Source organism: Mandrillus leucophaeus, unplaced genomic scaffold (genome assembly GCF_000951045.1).
Source record: "Mandrillus leucophaeus isolate KB7577 unplaced genomic scaffold, Mleu.le_1.0 Scaffold1068, whole genome shotgun sequence".
NCBI classification, from domain to species: domain Eukaryota; kingdom Metazoa; phylum Chordata; class Mammalia; order Primates; family Cercopithecidae; genus Mandrillus; species Mandrillus leucophaeus.
In genome coordinates this window covers 710110-731203 of record NW_012098854.1, presented here as the reverse complement: position 1 = coordinate 731203, position 21094 = coordinate 710110, and the positions used below count along the sequence as shown (strand labels likewise).

Sequence of the window (21094 nt, the reverse complement as noted above, 5' to 3'; positions counted from 1 at the left end):
TTATTAACTTTTAAACCACTTTATTGAGATATGACTGACATACAAAAAGCTGTATATACTTAGTGTATACAAATTGATGAGTTTGGAGGAATGTATGCCATAAATATATCCATCACCTCCAAAAGTTTGCTTTTCTCTTTATGTATTATTATTATTTTGTGATAAGAACACAAGACCTACTGTCAGAATTTTAAAAAAAAATTTTTGAAACAGAGACCTGCTCTGTTGCAGGTCTGTAGTGCAGTGGCACCATCTTGGCTTACTGCAACCTCCACCTCCCAGGTTCAAGTGATTCTCCTGCCTCAGTCTCCTGAGTAGCTGGGACTACAGCTGTACGCCATTATGCCAGGCTGATTTTTGTATAATATTTTTACTAAAGATGGGGTTTCACCATGTTGGCCAGGCTGGTCTCCAACTCTTGACCTCAATGATCCATCTGCCTTGGTCTCCCAAAGTACTGGATTACAGGTGTAAACCACTGTGCCCGGCCTGTTAGTGCATTTTTAAGTGTACAGCAGTGGGTGGTCAACTACAGGTACTATGCTGTACAGTGGATCTCTAGGATTTCTTCATCTTGTATAATTTTAACTTGATTTCCTTTGATTAATTTCTCCCCATTTTTCTCTCCTCCCAGTCCCTGGAAACAACTATACTATTCTCTGCTTCTATGTTTCCTTATCTTTAAACGTTTCCAGTGACAACATTCTGGGAACAGTATTTGGCAAGTTTCAAAATGCCAATTAAATCTCTTGGTGCTTAAACTAGCTAGAATGGATTCAGTTGTCTGAAACTAAGAGCCATCATCAGTAAAGTAATGCTTTTCTTTAAGTTTTGAAATAGTATTTTTCTCTGTGAACTGGAGGCATCAGAAGAGAGTAAGGACCTTCACCCATCTACTCAAAATAATTTACACATTTATAACTTTAATAATGCATATGTTAACTTTTTAATCCCAAATATGCAAGCTCATGCCCAAGCTTACTATATCGTTCACATGACTTCTCTGTGGGCCTCAATATAAACAACAAAAATAAATTTTATTATGAATTTTTTCAACATTGCCCTGAGTAAGAGGATGTGAACTTTTCTATAATGTACACAGCAAATAGCAAAAGTCTCATGAATTAGAACCCAGAAAAAACATATTTTCACTTATGACTGTATCAGCCTTCCCTAAAAGGAATTTGAAAAAGCTGTTTTCTATTCTTATTACTTTTTGGACTGTTAGCATAACCAGAATATATTACCTGTTTTCCCTTATTAACTATCATTGATTAATTATAATGGCTCAAAATGTAGAAAGAGCAAAAGGCCCTAAGACCTATGCAAGCTGGTTTTGAATGTAGACTGTAAGCTTGTTAAGGGCGGGGCTGTTCTTTCTGAGCATCAAGTACACAGCCTGGCATGCGGCTGTCTCCCAGACATTTGTTGGCTGAATGATCTTGAGCGAGTGGCAGGGGCCAAGGTTGCCATAGTCTGTAGCCTTGTGCTGTGCCCGTATTTTCCCTCTTCTATTATGTTGGTGCAAAAGTGATTGTGGTTTTCTCCCCTTAAATTCCTCTACCAAAGGGCTCTTACACGTTAATATCCATAGAGGCAACTCCTTATGCATAGCTTAGGGTTCAGGAGGACTGTGTTTGAAGGTTGGAACTGGCACTTTTTTTTTTGAAATGGAGTTTCACTTTTGTAGCCTAGGCTAAAGTGCAATGGTGCAATCTTGGCTCACTGCAACCTTCGCCTCCTGGATTCAAGTGATTCTCCTGCCTCAGCCTCTCAAGTAGCTGGAACTACAGGCGTGTGCCACCATACCTGGCTAATTTTTTTTAAGTAGAGACAGAGTTTCACCATGTTGGCCAGGCTGGTCTCAAACTCCTGACCTCCGGTAAGCCGCCTGCCTTGGCCTCCCAAAGTGCTAGGATTATAGGCATGAGCCAATGCACCCAGCCAGAACTGGCACTTTAGAGCTGCATGTTTTTTTGCAAGATATACAAGCTTTCTGTATCCTAATTTCCTTATCTGTAAATGGCAGCCGGGAGTACAGGCTGTGGAATCACATAGATCTCAATTCAAGTCCTGGTTCTGCCACTATGGTGGGACATCTGGCGGGTTACTTGATCTAAGTAGGGTGACCACAGGTCCTGGCTTCTGCCTGCTGTTCCAGAGGATGGCTTTGGAGAGGATGCTAAATTTGAAGTGGCTCTCAAATAATGAATAGAAGACAAAAAGGCAGGCACGTGATTTTGCACAGAGATGTGAAAAGGTAAATGCTAATAGGACATGTTCATGGAATACCAAAGGTACTGGTAGAAATCGTGCTTTGGGTGGTTACAGGAAATAAAACTGGAGAGGTCAAGTAGGATTAGATTTTTAAAGTCCATGAAAGGCAGGATGCAGGTTCCAATTTGCAGCCATGGGCTCTTGCTATTTGACTGTATCCCAGTCCTCCTTTGGCCTATAGAAAACTACTGCTCAAAATCATTCTGCCATGGAGAAATTATTCCATACCACTAAATAAGTTGAATCCCTTCCAGCACTAATTTGCTGTGACTCCATAAGTTAATAAATAGCAAGATTTATTTTCCAGCTAGAAACGCTTGAAAGATCTTTAATGCTCACAAGATATGCCCTTAGAATTTTCTTTGAGGTAAAAAGCTCAGTAATTCAAAGTGGTGCTTAGGTTTGAATGACAGATACTTTAATAGAAAAAAGTTCTCTAGTTTAAGCAAAAATGAAAGGAGAATCTACTGGTTGACTAGTTATTTCTTTTTCTAAAATAATAACCTTTAGCCAAAATAATATACACATGATAAAACTGCAAGTATTATGACAGAACTAATAATGAAAAACAATAGTTTTCCATCCCATTCTTCCCAATGCGAGTTCTATTTCCTGAAGCAACCATTTTCTTTCTCTCTCTTTTCTTTTTCTTTCTTTCTTTCTTTCTTTCTTTCTTTCTTTCTTTCTTTCTTTCTTTCTTTCTTTCTTTCTTTCTTTCTTTTTTTCTGTTTCTTTCTTTCTTCTTTCTTTCTTTCTTTCTTTCTTTCTTTCTTTCTTTCTTTCTTTCTTTCTTTCTTTCTTTCTTTCTTTCTTTCTTTCTTTCTTTCTTTCTTTCTCTTTCTTTCTTTCTCTTTCTTTCTCTTTCTTTCTTTCTTTCTTTCTTTTTTTCTGTTTCTTTCTTTCTCTTTCTTTCTTTCCTTTCTTTCTTTTTCTTTCTTTCTCTTTCTCTCTCTCTCTCTCTCCCTCCCTCTCTCTCTCTCTCTCCTCTTTCTTTTTTTTTTTTCCTCAGACAGGTCTCACTCTGTCACCCAGGCTAGAGTGTTGTGGTGTGATCATGGCTCACTGCAGCCTCAACCTCCTGCACTCGAGCTGTTCTCTTGCCTCAGCCTCTTGAGTAACTGGGATCACAAGCATGTACCACCACAGCTGGCTAGTTTTTAAATTTTTCTTCATAGAGAAAGGGTCTCATTATGGTGCCCAGGCAGATCTTGAACTCATGGGCTTCAGTGATCCTCCCACCTTGGCTTCCCAAAGTGCTGGGATTACAGGTGTGAGCCACTGTAGCCAGCCACCATTTTCTTAGAATCATTTTTGATATTAATTCTTCTGGTGAGTTTATTATTAACTCTAAATCAGCAATTCTCAGAAAGGGAAACTGGTATTTCAGGTGGGATTTGTGTGGGATTGTTCTATGCATTTAGCATCTCTGTTCTTGACATTAAATGCTAGTAGCATTCTCCATCCACAGGATACATTTCCCAATCTTTTCTGGAATCGAGAACTACTGCTCTAAGTAATAAAATCATATGGCTGTTCTTTTTACTTATCAAGTTTAGACATTATTCACGAACGCTTACCATGAAAAATTAACTTTTTTTTTGAGATAGGGTCTGGCTCTTTCACCCAGGCTGGAGTGCACTGGCATGAACTCGGTTCTCTGCAACTTCCACTTCCTGGGTTCAATAGATTGCCATGTCTCAACCTCTTGAGTAGCTAAGACTATAGGTGCATGCCACCACACCCATCTAATTTTTGTATTTTTTGTAGAGACGGGGTTTCACCATGTTACCTAGGCTGGTCTCAAACTCCTGAGCTCAAGTGATCCACCCACTTTGGCCTCCCAAAGTGCCGGGATTACAGGCGTGAACCACTGCACCCAGCTGAAATATTAGCACTTAAGTCTCCTTACTCATATTTTTGCTAAATTATATTACTATTTTTAATTCCTTTACCTATAAAACCAATATATACCAATTTATTCTCCCTTTTCTCTCTCCTTCTGGAATTTCTATTAGACATTTGTTGGAGCTTCTCATGTCATTGTGTGCTTTAACCTCTTACACTTTCCAGCTTTTTATCTCATTGGGTTGATAGTCTTCTCAGATTTAGCTTCCAGTTTAATAATCTACTTTTGGCTCTAATACATTGTTTAAGTAGGACATTACGTTTTTAAAAAAATTTAATGTCTATATTTTTCATTTCTATACTTTTTGAAATCGGCTTGTTCTAATTTCATAGTGTTCCATTTTTCCTCTTGTTTTCAATTCTCTTTATTCTTTTAATAATTTTTAACACACTTGTGATCTTGTTCATCTATTTCCATTGTTTTAAATTCTTGGGGATCTGATTCTTCTGCTTGTTCTGTTTGCTGACACTCCCTTGCAGTGATTTGTAGGTTTTTAAAATTGTGAGCTCATATTTAATTGTGGAAGGGGAGGAGTGGTTCTGTGGATGTTCCATGTACACTTAAGTTGTGACGTGTCTTTACAAGCTTTCATGTCTACTCTGCCAGGGTTCTGGTGGTTTTACTGGGTCCTGGACCTTTTCACTACTGTTGGTGTTTGTTTAATACGGTTTGAGTCTTCTTATTCATAGAGGAAGTATAATTTTGAACCCAATTTCTGAATGAGGCACTGGCCCAGGGTTCTGATTGTTCAAGGGTGACTTTCTTTTTTTAACTTTCACTCAAGGCCTACAAGACTTCCTTGTTTCCCTAAGTAGTGGTTAGACTTTGCCTAATACTCTATTAATGGACTAGACAGGTCTTTAGAGCTCCAGGCTTATCCAGTGTTTCAGTTCCATGGTCCTGGTCTCCTGTGGGCCTGAAGCCAAATTTTCTGCCAAGGTTTGAATGATACAACCTCATCATTCAACACTCCAGGGTCTATATCCCACAGAAAAACTCCTACGGTTCGGGCTGCATGTGAGATTTCTTACTATTACTGTTCTTTCTTAAACATTTTTCTCTGCATCTTTCTGACAGTCTTTATTTCAAGGTTATTTGAACATTTGTTGTGTTTTATCCTTTTTTTGTGTGTGTTTGTCCTGGAGGAAGATCTGAATGAGTCAGCTTAGCCCTCTAGGTTGCTAGAAGTCCCAACATCATCATCATCATCATCCTCATCATCATTTTTTTAGGCTAGTCAAGTAAAGCAGTGGGAATGTAGAAGGAACAAAGAAATCAGTAACTGGTTGTGATCAATTAGTTGTAAATACCACTGCACTTGGACCAGGAAGAATTCCTATTATTTCTTTTTTTTTTCCTGAGATGGAGTTTTGCTCTGTCGCCCAGACTGGAGTGCAGTGGCTCGATCTTGGCTCACTGCAAACTCCACTTCCCAGGTTCACGCCATTCTCCTGCCTCAGCCTCCCGAGTGGCTGGGACTACAGGTGCCCATCACCACGCCCAGCTAATTTTTTGTATTTTTAGTAGAGACGGGGTTTCACCATGTTAGCCAGGATGGTCTCGATCTCCTGACCTCGTGATCTGCCCACCTCGGCCTCCCAAAGTGCTGGGATTACAGGCGTGATCCACCGCACCAGGCTGAATTCCTATTATTTCTATAACTATGCAAATATTGTTCATTGCTACTTCTATCTATAAAAGGAAATTTACTGAATTCTTCTTAAAGTCATTCTTCTTGAGCTCACTATCTGCCCTAATTTGTATTAATTTTTTTCTAAGCCTGGTGAACGTCTGTCAACCTACAATTTATTTCATTGGAATTGTGGATTAGCTCCACTCTTTCTAATTCCACATGTTCCTCCTCCTTGCTTTATACCCTCATTTCTGGAGCATATCCTCAGGCAACTGCTTTAGAAAAGGTACTCAGAAGTAAACAGCCTGAGTCTTTGAATGTCTGAAAATGTCTTCATTTCACTGTCACACTTGATAAGTTATTGACAATAGGATTCTAAGTTCGAAATCATTTTTCCTTACAAATTTAAAGCCATTGCTCTATTAAAATCCAGTTTCCTCATGAGATGCCTTAAACGACTTCAGGTTTGCTCCCCACTGATAGTTGAAACCCAAACTGCTACGCATCTACCAAAGGAATCACAAACCAATACCACCTACAAGGAAGTAGGTAATGAGAATGACAGAAGTGGACGAGGTGTCCGAGCTAATCTAGAAAGCATGTGCCAACCCCGAAGTGGTCAGTTGCTATCCAGGTATTGCTGAATGTTGCGTAGGGCTTCCATTTAAAACTTTCCTTTAGACAGTCTCTTCAATAAATGGTGTTGGGAAAACTGGCTATCCACATGCAGAAGAATGAAATTGGACCTTTTTCTCATACTATATGCAAAAACCAACTCAAAATGGATTAAAGACTTAAATGTTAAGACCTAAAACTATAAATCTACTAAAAGAAAATGGGGGAAAGCTCCATGATGCTTGTCTAGGCAATTATTTTCTGGATATGACTCCAAAGGCACAGGCAACAAAAACAAAAACAGACAAACGGGATGGCATCAAACTAAGGTTCTGCACAGCAAAGGAAACAACAAAATGAGGAGACAACCCACTGAATGGGAGTAAATATTTGCAAACGACACATCTGACAAGTGCTTAATATCTAAAATATACAAGGAACTCAAATAACGTGATAGCAAGAAAACAAACAACACAATTAAAAGTGGGCAAAGGACCAGAATAGACATTTCTCAAAAGACACAGAAATGGCCAAGAGGTACATGAAAAAATGTCCAGCATTACCAATATTTAGGAAAATGCACTTTAAAATCACAATGATATATAACCTCACCTGTTAGAATGGCCTTCATCAAAAAGATGAATGATAACAAGTGTTGGTGAGCATGCAGAGAAAAGGGAACTCCTATATACTGTTGGTGGGAGTGTATATTAGTACAACCATTATGGAAAATGGTATCACAGTTCCTCAGAAAACTGAAAATAGAACTACCATATGATCCAACAATCCCACTTCTGGGTATATAACCAAAGGGGTTGAAATTAATATGTCAAAGGGATATCTGCATTCCCATATTCATTATAGCGTTATTCACAATAGCCAAGACATGGAATTAATTTAAGTGTTCATCAATGGATGAATGAATAAAGAAAATGTGGTATATAGACACAGTAAAATATGATTCAGCCTTTAAAAAGAAGGAAATCGTGTCATTTGTGGTAACACGGATGAATCTGGAGGATATCATGCTACATGAAAAAAGCCAGGTACAGAAAGACAAATACCACATCATCTCACATGTAGAATCTAAAAAACTCACCGAAGTAGAGAGTAGAATGGTGTTGACCAGAGGCTAGGTGAGGGGTGGGAGGGAAGGAGTGGGGAATTGTTAATCAAAGGGTACAAAGTTTCAGACAGACAAGAATAGGTTTTGAGAGCGACTGCACAGCAGGGGGACTGTGTGTTTTGTTGAGTCTGCACATTGCTTCATGAACATTTGCATTGGTTTCCAACATTTAAAAATTGAGAAAGTTTTTATTAAAATGTAGTTTCAAGTTCTCCTTCCAAACTCATGTTCTATATGAAGTTCTAGAATAGGCAAAACTAATCTATGGTGATAGAAATCATAACCGTGATTTCAGCCCTCTATATCCACAGGAGAGTGGTGCCAGGACCCCACATGGATATGAGAATCTGCAGATGTTCAAGTCCCTAGTTGGCCCTCTCTATCTGCAGAACCTGTGGAGACCAAGGGTCGACTATATATTTTAAAATAACTAAGAGTAAATTTCAAATATCTTATAAAAACCAGGTAAGTAAGCAAGTTGGTGGATATGTTAGCTTGATTTAATAATTCTCCACTTTATACATATATCAAAACATCACATTGTACCCATAAATGTATAAAATTATAATTTGTCAGTTAAAATATTAGTTATAATTTTAAAAAAATTTTCTTTTTTTTTTTTTGAGATGGAGTCTCACTCTCGACTCACTGCAACCTCTGCCTCCCAGGTTCAAGCAATTCTCCTCCCTCAGCCTCGCAAGTAGCTGGGACTATAGGCATGTGCCACCACACCCTGCTAATTTTTGTAATTTTAGTAGAGACAGGGTTTCACCATGTTGGCCTGGCTGGTCTTGAACTCCTGACTTCAAGCCATCCACCCACTTCAGCCTCCCAAAGTGCTGGGATTACACGTGTGAGTCACCAAGCCCACCTATATTGAGATTTCATGTACACATAGTGAACTATACAGATCAGTGTATGGTTTAATGAGTTTACGGTGCATTTCAGACTACTAGAAATGGAATCTTTCATTATCTAGAAATTTCCCTCGTGTCCCTACCCAGTCAATCTCTGACATGTCAGCAACTACAGTTCTGATTTCTATCACCATAGATCAGTTTTGCCTATTCTAGAACTTCATAAAGGACATCAATTTGGAATGAAAACTTGAAAATACATTTTAATAAAAAATTTCTCAATTTTCATTAAACATTGGTTTAAATGTTGGAAACCAATCCACATTTTTGTGAAACAATGTGCAGACCCAACAAAACACACAGGCTCAACTCAGCTCAACAATAACACAACCACTTTGTGTCTGGTCTGTAGTGTAAACAAGGAATATACTTTGCATAAGTTTATTAAGATTTCTTTCATGACTATTGGTTGGGGTGCTACCTGACAGTTTTTATTATTTAGCAACTAGCAGCACATTTCTTAGAACAGGAGGGGCAGGCTTATCTTCAGGGCAACAAGGAGAAAGGGAAACCGAAGCCCTCTCTGCAGCCAGCCTAGGGGGAAAGGAAGCACAAGGGGAGGAATGGGAAGAGATTAATTTGGAGAGGAAAGGAAAGCTGGGGGGACTATCCAGGAGGTATAACAAGGAAGAAAGAGAACACAGGCTGCTGCTGTTTCAACTAAACAGTAAGAAACCCCATCTTCACATCACTTTACAAGTATCCCACTGAAAATGGGTCCTGTATGATCTTTAGCACCCTCTCAAACTCTTGTCCACTGTTCCTTTCCTTGCTGGGGTCATTTTCTTCGCCTTCCCACCTTGTCACTCTGCTCCAGCCACATGGACTTCCTTGCTGTCTGTTACTATTGTTTGTTTGTTTGTTCGTTTTGAGACAGAGTCTTGCTCTGTTGCCCAGGGTGGAGTGCAGTGGTGCAATCACAGCTCACTGCAACATCTGCTTCCTGGGCTCAAGTGATTCTGGCACCTCAGCCTCCCAAGTAGCTGGGATTACAGGCGTGTGCAACCACGCCCAGCTAATTTTTGTGTTTTTAGTTGAGATGGGATTTCACCTTGTTGGTCAGGCTGGTCTTGAACTCCTGGCCTCAAGCAATCCGCCTGCCTTGGCCTCCCAAAATTGCTGGGATTATAGACATGAGCCACCGCACATGGCCTCCTTGCTGTTTTATGAACATGCCAAGCACATGTCTGCCTCAGGGCCTTTGCACTGGCCAGGATGCTGTACTCCCAGACAGTCTCATGTTTTTATGAGCTGTATGTTTCTCCATAGCACTTAACACTATCTAACCTACATGATGGTTTACTTCTTTATTTTCTGTCTCCCTTCCCTTCTTCATAAGAATGTAACCTACATGAAGTCAGGGGCATGGGGGAACTCATTAGATATTTGTTGGATAATGAATGACTCTAGGAAGAAAGGAAGGAAACAAAAATGCAAGAAAGGAAGCAATGAAAACCCTTGTTACCTTTGAGGATGTTGTTAAAAGTGTTCAATAAACAGGGACTGGCTAAGAAATTTTACCATTTCTAATTATTTTGCAAAATTGTGTTGCTTTTTGGAAGTAAAGATTTAAAAAGCAAACTAATGATAATCCTAAGGACTAGCACGACCCTATTCTTATTATCTTAAGAAACTAGATGTATGGGAGGATACATTTTTATTTATAAACACATAAATGGGCCATTGAGTTTAGTAATAATTAAGTTTCCAGTAGAGTTGAAATTATGACAAATCTACCTTTTCCTGGTATATTTCTTCCTACTTTAATTCATTTTACGAAGTAGGTCAGGAATAAATTACGACATAACAGAACATGTGCCCAATACTACTAAATCTTTGGGAACAACGATCAGCAATGAACATATAAAACGACTCCAACCCTAGAATTTTGTTTTCTTTTGTTTGTTTTTTACTGGCAATGAGTACAACCAGCTCTAGGCAGCTGGAGAGGTGGGGGCTGAGCTGGTTTTGTAGGTCTGCATTGGACTTTTGACATCAGGTAAAGGCCACTCCTCTGAGATACAGAGGTAAAAACTTTACTGCCAATAGCTTTCCACTCCAGGAAAAAAGAAAATATGCTCCAACCTAAGCTGTGATTTAGAATTAAGTCAGGCCCTGGGACTGGCCAACGCTGGATTAGACCAAGTGTGTCCAGGTTGCCAGTTCACCCCTGGAGACAGTACTGCATGCACTGTGTATGGAAGGCTGCAGGGAACATGCGGGAATCAAGGGCCACAAGCCCACATTTGTCAACACGGAGCATGCCGAGACAAGCTCGGTTGGGGAGACCCTAATCCAGCGGCGCTAGAGGAATTAAAGACACACACAGAAATATAGAGTGTGAAGTGGAAAATCAGGGGTCTCACAGCCTTCAGAGCCGAGAGCCCTGAACAGAGATTTACGCACATATTTATTAAAAGCAAACCAGTCATTAGCATTGTTTCTATAGATATTAAATTAACTAAAAGTATCCCTTATGGGAAATGAAGGGTTGGGTTGAATTAAAGGAATAGGTTCGGCTAGTTAGCCACAGCAGGAACGTGCCCTTAAGACACAGATTGCTCATGCTATTTTTTGAGTCTTAAGAATGCCTTTAAGCGGTTTTCCACCCTGGGCGGGCCAGGTGTTCCTTGCCCTCATTCCCACAACCTTCAAGCTTGGGCGTTAGGGCCATTATGAACATGTCACAGTGCTGCAGAGATTTTGTTTATGGCCAGTTTTGGGGCCAGTTTATGGCCAGATTTTGGGAGGCTTGCTCCCAACAGAGCAGGTGGGATATGGTAATCTGCCTGCATTTCAGCAAGTTGAGAATAGGCTTATAGCAGAGATAAGACTAATCGAGAAAGAAAAGAGAGAAATTAAGTGTAGCTCCTGGTAACCCACGTGCCTCTTACCCTTGTCAGTTTTTCCTCCTTTCCATTTTTGGTCAACTGATGTCTGTCTCTCTTACTGATCTGACAGTCACATATACACAGTTTTTTGTCTTTGGGATATGAAGAGTATTAGGAGATTAAAAGAAGAGTAGGGTAAACAAATACGTTTCATGGATTACAATATAGTAAGTGCTAACTCTAGAAGAATTTTCCAAGTGTGAAAATCTACAGAATTTACAGTGTAATGGCAACACGATTAGGTCCCAAGAAATAATTAAGGTAAACAATGTGCTCTTTTTCTCCTCTCCCTGGTAACTCAATAGTCTTCAACTACTTGAGAAGGTGTGAGGATCATTTTTTATCTCAGTTTGGACACTGAAGCTCACATTTCAGCGACGATCAAGGTGATCATGCTTATCCCCTGCTGACACCTTTCTTCCCCACCTCAACAAGTCACAGATCACTTCAAGGAGAAAATTTCAAGAGGTTATTAAACACTGGCATGGATACCCAGAGCAGAGATGTTATCGTCTCTGGGGACCTTTAGGAACAGCTGATCATCCTGGATAGGCAGAGTTACACCTAATTCAGACTGTCAAAAACTACTGAGTGCTGCAAAGTCAGCAAAGCATTGTGGGAATATCAAAAAGGTGAGCAGGCACAGCAGCTCCCCTGAATAACCTGAAATGGCTTGATCTGGACTGCTTCTGAGAAAGGCATGTTCAGGTTTGGTTACTACTGAGGAGGTGCAATGCTGGGCCAGGTTATCTTTACCAGGGATTTTGTGGGCCTGCTTTTCTCAATCCTGACTGGATATTAGTATTTGCTGGGGGGACTTTTAAAAAATAAAGATGCCTGGGCCTATGCCAGTCCATTATCTTCTCCCCACCTTCATCACTCTTCTTTTTCTCTTTGAGACAGAGTCTCGCTCTTGTTGCCCATGCTGGAGTGTAGTGGCGCAATCTTGGCTCACTGCAACCTCCACCTCCTGGGTTTGATTCTTCTGCCTCAGCCTCCCAGTAGCTGGGATTACAGGCATGTGCCACCATGCCTGGCTAATTTTTGTATTTTAAGTAGAGACAGGGTTTTGCTATGTTGGCTAAGCTGGTCTTGAACTCCTGGCCTCAAATGGTACTCCCGCCTCAGCCTCCCAAAGTGCTGGGAGCACAGGTGTGAGCCACTGAGCCTGGCCTACACTTTCACTATTGAAAACATTTGTATTCTGGAGGACTATGAAGGAGGGGACAGGTCTTTTTCAAAATCTAGGGAACACTAAGGACTTTATCCTCAAAATAAATCTGATTAATTAATCAGAATCTCTGTTGGGTATTTTTTTTTCTAAATAAACTCCCAGGCAATGCAAATGCAATGGAATTATACATTAGTTGCTGAGAACCACTGGTGCCATATAGCACCCTCATTTTATACATAGAAAAATTAAGGTCCAAAGAATTTAACTGACATGTGACTTGCCCAAGACCACATGCCTGGTTAGTGGCAGAGCTTGGCTTAAAACCATGATCTCCATTAATTTACAAATCCAATAAGCATCTTTCAAGGACATTCTAGGGTTGTTGGCCCACCACCTAGTTGCCACTCAAGAATACGGTAAGTCAAAGCTGGTTAATAGCTAAGGATATCTTAGGCTGATCCCGATCCAAGTTAAAAGGTAAGTGTAAGGTGTGATGGTTCTGGTATTCTCTCTTATAGTTTTCTTCCAAGTAGTGGTGTGTGATTCAGATCTCTGGAAATTTTGAGGAATCCTTTGATCTGGATAAAATCCATCACTACCTCTGACCCACTCTCCAATTTACTAGTTCGAGGAGGCTGTCTACTTACCCAGATGCAATGTGCAGCACAAAAGTCAGGACAGGGGACAAGATCCCCCACTGGGAGCTCCAGTGAAGTTCACTGAAACCTTGATTACTGGGGCTGAGAGCTAGAGAAGGTAGAGCTCGCTCCTTGGCCCTATATATAGAAGAAGAAAAGTAAGTTAATTCAGCAGTTGCTGGTTTGTGTTTTTGAAAGAAGCTATGTCTAAAATATTTCTTAATGCTGTCCTTTCATTCCTAATATCAACCCACTCCCTTCCAAGGCACAGCTACTGCTATCAGAGTGGCTTACATGGGATAGGCTAATTCTATATAATTATATCTTCTTCCTAAGGGTGAACTGCTAGGGTGTGAAAAACATATATTTCAATTTTTGAACTCGACCATTCCCATATGTAGCAATTCATGACTACAAGTTTGCATATGAGAGATTGTGTCCCGAATGGGGCATCATCAGTACTGGGAGCAAATCCTCCTAGAGCACTTGCCTTGAAAAGAGCAAGAAAAGTAGAAAAATGAGAGACTCATAATGTTCAAGATAAGAGTTGCCCTTGATCAATTAAAAAATTAGGCCAATCTGTCTTTAGTCTTTTACAAATAATACAATTATTCCTTCCCATTCACAGAATACTTACTCAAGGGGCCATGTATTTATTCCATTTGAAAGTAAATTAAGTCATATCCACTCAGTTTGTGAATTTACCCACATCTTGCTTCACTTCCCTTTCCCTCCACCTACCTACCCTCTGACTAATTCGCTGACCCGTTCTAAAGCAAGCTCTCACAACCTGGGCACCAGGAATCCTCTGAAAGGTGTACAAGATTTTGAATGGGTGTGCTTTTTTATTTTTGGGGGGGATAAAGTCCCTAGTGTTCTCCAGATTTTGAAAGAGACCTGTCCCCTCCTTCATAGTCCTCTAGAATACAATTGTTTTCAAAGGTGAAGGTGGGGAGAAGATAATGATGTTGACAGTTGTTGGTACCTACAATAAAACATTTTATGAAGTTGGTCCTGGAACTAGCCTTCAAAAGGATTAAGAGTTCATGAAATTAGATCTATCCTCCAAAAGAATAGACTTACATAAAACATACTTTGAGGCACAAAATTATTAAATTTATTCATGCTGTGTCTTCTTTTGTGCAAGATTTCACTAGTTTGAAACCAAAAGAAAGGAAAATCATCATCTCATTTTTCTTGATTTTAACTTTATTAATGTAATGGTAATGAGAACACCTGGGAATATGGATGTACTTCTTATTTATCATGATTTCCCTCGAAAACTGTTTCACTTGGGTTACTAAAATGCAGACTACCTGCAACGGTAGAAAAATTAAGATACCAGGGGGCAACACATGATATTTAGAATGAGATGAAAACTCAGCTGATTTTGATTGTCAGTTAAATAGGCAGTGCACACCTGCATCTACACCTCACAAGACAATCCACTGATTGTTAGAAGCTTCCTTAGTCTTCCATTCTTCTGTTCTTAGCAAAGCGCCTCTACTTGAAAGGCGCTCAAATACTTGTTGGATTGAGTCAATTCTTTTGGTTTCGCTCATAAATTAATGAGGAACGTGTAACTCTGTACAGTTTCAGAGTAGTTAAAGAGAGAGAAAAAAAGAAATGCTACGTAAGAGAATTGGGGCTTCAGGTGTTACCTAATAGACTAGAAAGCTTTCCAACAGTGCACTTAGGATATGAGCTATAGCAACCTTACCTAGGAATTCCTCGCCCTAACTTTCTTTCTAATGCAAATTAGTTTGAATTTCTCTCTCCTCCCTCCTGTCCTCTGTCTGAAAGTCTTCTGATACAAAGCAATACTACAGTAATTAGAAGGAATGCCTGACAAAAACACATTTTAAATTTCATTTTCAAAAAGGTTGATACTTCCTATTGCATACTCCGAATTCCCCTGCATTTCTATGCTGTAGATTCCTACACTTTAGACAATACATTTGTATCTAGTGCACACTGTTCACTTTTCAGATAGGAAAAAGCTAAATCTCAGTCAGTCCCCGCAAAAGGTTGCCCTTTTTTTTGTTGTTTTAAGAGTCTCCATGAATGTTATTTAAATTCTAGAATCCACAGTACTCATCGAAGCTAGGAAAAGAATTTTGCCCACCTACAGCGTATCGGAGGCTTTTTTCACAGCTAGCAGATCGGATCCTTGCAGCTGTTTCTTCTGTAGGTCTCGGAGCTCATTGAGAACGTACAGCACGCCTTCCCGGCTGAGCCCGGCGCAGGTGCGCTCTAGATGAGGCAGTTAACCAAGTCAATTGGTTCCTGATCAACTAAATCTCTCGTAAAAATAAACACTGCCGCGAGCTTCGAGAGTCCAGAGTGTCAGAGCCTCTATGATGGCAGAGCAGCTGCCGCGATGCCTGATTAGTAGGGAGAAGGATTTCCCGGCAGGGGGCCAATACCAAATTTTAGGGCTGTTAGGCTCTGACCAGTTCCTTCGTGAGCGGAGAAGTAGGAGACCCGGGGTTCGAGCCTTGCCCGGCACTGAGCGGAGGGCCCAGTCTCGGGACCACAGCCTCGCTCCCTGGGAGCTCAGGGCAGCCAAAGCCGGGCAAGCCCGGCCCGGCACAGGAGGAGGCACGGCCAGTCTCCGGAGAGAGGGCCAGAGGCAGAACTGAGGGCCTAGTTTTGGGTAATTCGGTTTGGATACAAATCAGGCCAGACCCAAGGAGTCTGGTGCCGGCCACCGTAGGGCAAGAGGAGGGTGTTTCGGAGCAGAGCCAGGGCGCGCGGGAAAAAGATGAAAACCAAACTGGAAACGGCAGAGGGCTGGATTAGCGCCGAAGGGATTCGAGGAGGCAAACGTGAAGTAAAAATGCTGTGTGCAGCTGCAGAGGGCGAGGGGACGGGGATTGCAAAGGAAAGCGCTTCGTGAGACTTTCTCCTTCCCGGCGTAGAGACCAGCAGAGTGCGGGCAGGTCAGCCCTGTCGTCTGTTCGTTTAGGGAAAGGGCGCGGCATGGAGCCCGGGAGAGAGGGGCAGAGGCAGAGGCGGTGACAGCGAGGGCCCCTGCTCGGGTGGGCCCGCGGGCCTCAGCTCAGCCCCCTCCCGAGGGACCGCGACCCCCGGCCCCGCGCGCACTCACCAGCCCGGGCTGCCCTGGGCGGAGCCGCCCCGCCGCGCTCCCCAGCCGCTGCCTCTTCGACGGGCGCGCTGCCTCCAGGTGCGGCTCTAGGAGGAGGCGCCGCGGGCAGTGGTGGCTGCGCCCGGTGCCTCCGGGTAACACAAGCCCGCCCCGCCCCACCAAAGCCAGGCCCCGCAGCCACCCTCCGCTGTGGGACGCCGGGGCGCGGGAACCCCTGCCCCCTAGGGGCCTCTTCCCAAGCACCTAGAACTTTCCAAAGTGTGCTTGGAATTTAACACCTTGTTCTTGACGAGCAAAAGTACCCTGATGAGACCCGCTTTCTTCCTCTACGGCCCAGGAGTTTCTCCAGGTGGTATCCTGTCGCCTTGAGGTGGAACGTCAGTAGAGGCTCGAGGCTGAAGCAAGCACAATACTCAAGGTATAGCGTTCAAGTGGAAAACATTGCGTTTTATGATTTTAAAATGGAAAAGAACCAAAAGAAAACCCTGATTTATCTTTTCAATTACAGTCATTATAGAGACTCGGATTCGTACAGGAACATTCGAAAACTTAGGAAATCCTTAGGACAATGTAAGTGTGGGATTTTTTGTTTTTTTTTTTTCAAAAAGTTTTGATGAACTGCCTTTGGTTAACACTTTGTTTGCAAATATTGACTATTTATTGCACAACAAGGCAATGCATGATAGGTTATTTTCCGGGCATTTAAATTAGAATTTACAAAACAACGTTTGCGTTTTATTAAGTAGAATAACGTAACATGTTACCCCAAAGTGGGAGAATCGCTTGAGCCCAGGCGTTTGAGACCAGCCTGGCAACAAAGCGAGACTCCGTCTCTTAAAAAACAAATTAGGAAATAGCTTGTTTTGCTTCTAAAAACTGGGATACAAGAGAGCGCCGAAGCCAGAGTGCCGGGATCCAGGAGGGTGAAGTGTAGAAAATGATTTCAAATACACACTTCCCTCTGGCCTTGTCTTAGTAAGGATTATAGTTGGTTCATTAAGAGCATCTGTTTTTTGCTTTGTGCATTTCTGCGCGTGCACACTGTAGTGACACATGTGGTGGACAAGGTCTTTCGTCTTAAAGCTGAAATGCACGCCTGCAGACACCAGAGGCTTCTGCCAAGGAGACCTCACCTCCAGAACCCAGGCCAGGCCTTCGGCTTGGAGCGCTGGTGCGGTCCTTCAACCGGGAGGAAGGGCTGGAGATTCCCTCCCTACTCCACACGAGGGCGATCTCTTCAAGGGCACCAGACCACTCTCCACGTCCCTAGCTGAGGAAACCAAATTTGCTTTTCTCCACGCTTTTGAATATCTCTAAACAAATCTTAACAGGATAAGTTACTAAAGAGGAGTTGGGCTCCTGGGACGTGCCTTTCTGGTGTCCTTCATTTGCCACTTGGCCTTTGCCATCCTATGAAATTATTTTGCCACATACATGTCTGTACCCTAGTGCTTCTTACACTATAATGTGCATAGGAATCACCTGCGGATCCCGTTAAAAATGCCGATTCTGATTCAGTAGGTCTGCAGTAGGGGCTGAGATACGCATTTCTAACAGGCCCCTGGGTGATCCTGGTAGGCTGCTGGAGGACCAAACTTTGAGTAGCAACACTGGAGACAGTTGGATGATAAACTGCCTTTGCTGGTAGTGTAGCAGGACCAGCCGCAGACAAAACTCCTCAGACGCCGGAATAAAGAAGGAAGAGGTTTTTTATTCGGCCGGGAGCGTAGGCAGAGTCGCGTCTTAAGAGCCGAGCTCCCTGAGAAAGAAATACTTGGCCTTTTTAAAGGTTTACAACTTGAAGGGGTCCACCTGAAAGGGTCATGATAAATCGAGCAAGCGTGGGAAACGTGACTGGGGGCTACATGCATCAGGTAACAGAACAGAAAGTTTTACAATGCTTTTTTCATACAGTGTCTGGAATTTACAGATAACACAAGTAGTTTAGGCCAGGGGTTGATGTTATTATTATTACTTTGTTTAACTCGTAGGGTCGGGTGGTGGTGCCAAGGTTGTCTGGTTATTTATCTTACTTTTGTTTCTTTCTCGCTTTCCTCCTGTGTTGTGAACTAGGCAAGGTGGGGGGAGGAGGGCAGCAGGAGTAGTAGTGGTCTCCTTCCTTAGTAGCACCAGGTACCTAATACACTAACACAATAATAGCAATGTTGTTAATACCTGTTCAGTGTTTACATATAGTAGGCACTGTTCTGAGCACTTTACATGGATTTACTTGTATAGATACTGCTATTATTTCTAATTTAGAGATGACTTTACTTTTTTTTTGAAGGAAAATTTGTATTTAAATTATTTTTATGTACAGAAAACTCAACAGTGTACATTTAACCCAGCTTAGTGGCAAGTTCTTTAGCCTTTGCCTTTTCGAGCTTGGCGATACGAGCCACAGACTTGGGACCCAGGACATTGCCGCCCCAGTGACGGCGGATCTCATCGTATCTGTCGTTGTAATTGGTCCTGATAGCTTCCAACAGCTTAGCCAAAGCGCCTTTGTCTTCCGAGTTCACCTGTATGAAGGCGACAGTGGTGCAGGTCTTCCTGTGGACTAGACGGCCCAGTCTGGCCTTCCCCTTGATAATGCAGTAAGGGACCCCCATTTTACGACACAGGGCAGGCAAGAAGACAACCAGCTCGATGGCATCCACGTCATGTGCAATCACCACCAGCTGAGCCTTCTTGTTCTCCACCAAGGTGGTGACGGTGTTAACTCCTGCTCGAAGGACAGGTGGTCTCTTAGTGGGGACAGCCCCTTTGCCAGCAGCTTTCTTCTCGGCCAGGGCCAACAGCCTCTGCTTCTTCTCTTGCTTTGTCTCTGGTCTGTACTTGTGGGCCAGCTTAAGCAGCTGAGTAGCTGTTTGGCGGTCCAGGGCCTGGGTAAACTGGTTAATAGCAGGAGGCACTTTCAGCCGCTTATAGAGGATGGCTCTCTGCCGCTGCAACCTGATATAGCGAGGCCGTTTCACAAAGCGGGTGAGGTCTCTTTTGGGCTGGATGTCCTGTCCAATGCCAAAATTCTTCGGTCTTTTCTCAAACAGGGGATTCACCACTTTCTTGGCCTCCTGCTTTTTCACGACAGCAGGGGCCGGAGCCACCTTCTTTCCCTTGGCCTTCTTTCCTTTCCGCATCTTGGGCGGCGGGAGGAGAGAGCGAGATGACTTTACTTTTAATATGAGTCTTCCCCACCCTCTACCCGCTTCCCATCCTTGCTGGCTTAATTTCATTTCTTTGGTGTTAGAATATTAGGGAGAGCATCAGGAAGAATAGCTAGTGGATGCTGGGCTTAATACCTAGGTGATGGGTTGACCTGTGCAGCAAACCACCATGACACACGTTTACCTGTGTAATAAATCTGCACATGTACTCCAGAACTTAAAAGCTGATAAAAGAAAAAACAAAATTAAAAGATCTGAAAACGTATATTCAGAGAATTGTCTTCCTTCTTTTGTTCCATCCATTCTACCCAATCCTGTGTGAGTAAACAACGTCATTACTTCTCATCTATTCTTCCTGTGTTTTTGTAAAGCCACACAGATATTTGTTATGTGTTCTTGCCTGCCTTCCTGTCTGCCTGCCTGCCTACCTTCCTTCTTTTCCTTCCTTCCATCCTTTTCTTTTTTTTTTTTTTTTTTTTTATTATACTTTAAGTTCTGGGATACATGTACAGAATGTGCAGGTCTGTTACATAGGTATACACGTACCATGGTGGTTTGCTGCACCCATCAACCCGTCATCTACATTAGGCGTTTCTCCTAATGTTATCCCTCCCCTAGCACCCACACCCCTGACAGGCCCCGGTGTGTGATGTTCCCCTCCCCGTGTCCGTGTGTTTTCATTGTTCAACTCCCACCTATGAGTGAGAACATGTGGTGTTTGATTTTTCTGTTCCTGTGTTAGTTTGCTGAGAATGATGGTTTCCAGCTTCATCCATGTCCCTGCAAAGGACATGAACTCATCCTTTTTTGTGGCTGTATAGTATTCCATGGTATATATGTGCCACATTTTCTTTATTCAGTCTATCGTTGATGGGCATTTGGGTTGGTTCCAAGTCTTTGCTATTGTGAGTAGTGCCACAATAAACATACGTGTGCATATGTCTTTATAGTAGAATGATTTATAATCCTTTGGGTGTATACCCAGTAACGGGATTGCTGGGTCAAATGGTATTTCTGGTTCTAGATCCTTGAGGAATCGCCACACTGTCTTCCGCAATGGTTGAACTAATTTACACTCCCACCAGCAGTGTAAAAGTGTTCCTATTTCTCCACATCTCCAGCATCTGTTGTTTCCTGACTTTTTAATGATCATCATTCTAACTGGTGTGAGATGGTATCTCATTGTGGTTTTGATTTACATTTCTCTAATGACCAGTGATGATGAACTTTTTTCCATATGTTTGTTGGCTGTATAAATGTCTTCTTTTGAAAAGTGTCTGTTCATATCCTTTGCCCACTTTTTGATGGGGTTGTTCGTTTTCTTGTAAATTTAAGTTCTTTGTAGATTTTGTATATTAACCCTTTGTCAGATGGATAGATTGCAGAAATTTTCTCCCACTGTGTAGGTTGCCTGTTCACTGTGATGATTGTTTCTTTTGCTGTGCAGAAGCTCTTTAATTAGATCCCATTTGTCAATTTTGGCTTTTTTTAAAAAAAATTATACTTTAAGTTCTGGGGTACATGTGCACAACGTGCAGGTTTGTTACCTAGGTATACATGTGCCATGTTGGTTTGCTGCACCCATCAACTTGTTGTTTACATTAGGTATTTCTCGTAATGCTATCCCTCCCCCAGCCCCCC

General features: G+C 42.1%; 1 protein-coding gene and 1 pseudogene across 4 annotated transcripts in view; both read right to left on the bottom strand.

Annotated features, from left to right (window-relative positions):
* Positions 1-16366, bottom strand: part of SLC26A5 (solute carrier family 26 (anion exchanger), member 5) — a 90128-nt gene extending 73762 nt beyond the window's left edge. For all 3 annotated transcript variants that reach the window (XM_011985196.1, XM_011985183.1, XM_011985188.1), the window contains exons 1-2: positions 16287-16366; positions 13187-13315 (exon numbers count right to left, since the gene is read on the bottom strand). The gene's annotated coding sequence lies outside the window, so the exon portion shown is untranslated. The remainder of the gene's footprint in view (positions 1-13186; positions 13316-16286) is intronic.
* Positions 16367-18560: 2194 nt separating this feature from the next.
* On the bottom strand, positions 18561-19444 carry LOC105543281 (annotated as a pseudogene). Its single transcript, XR_001006604.1, has one exon. The product of XR_001006604.1 is annotated as a 60S ribosomal protein L7a pseudogene (transcript).
* Between the last annotated feature and the right edge of the window lie 1650 nt (positions 19445-21094).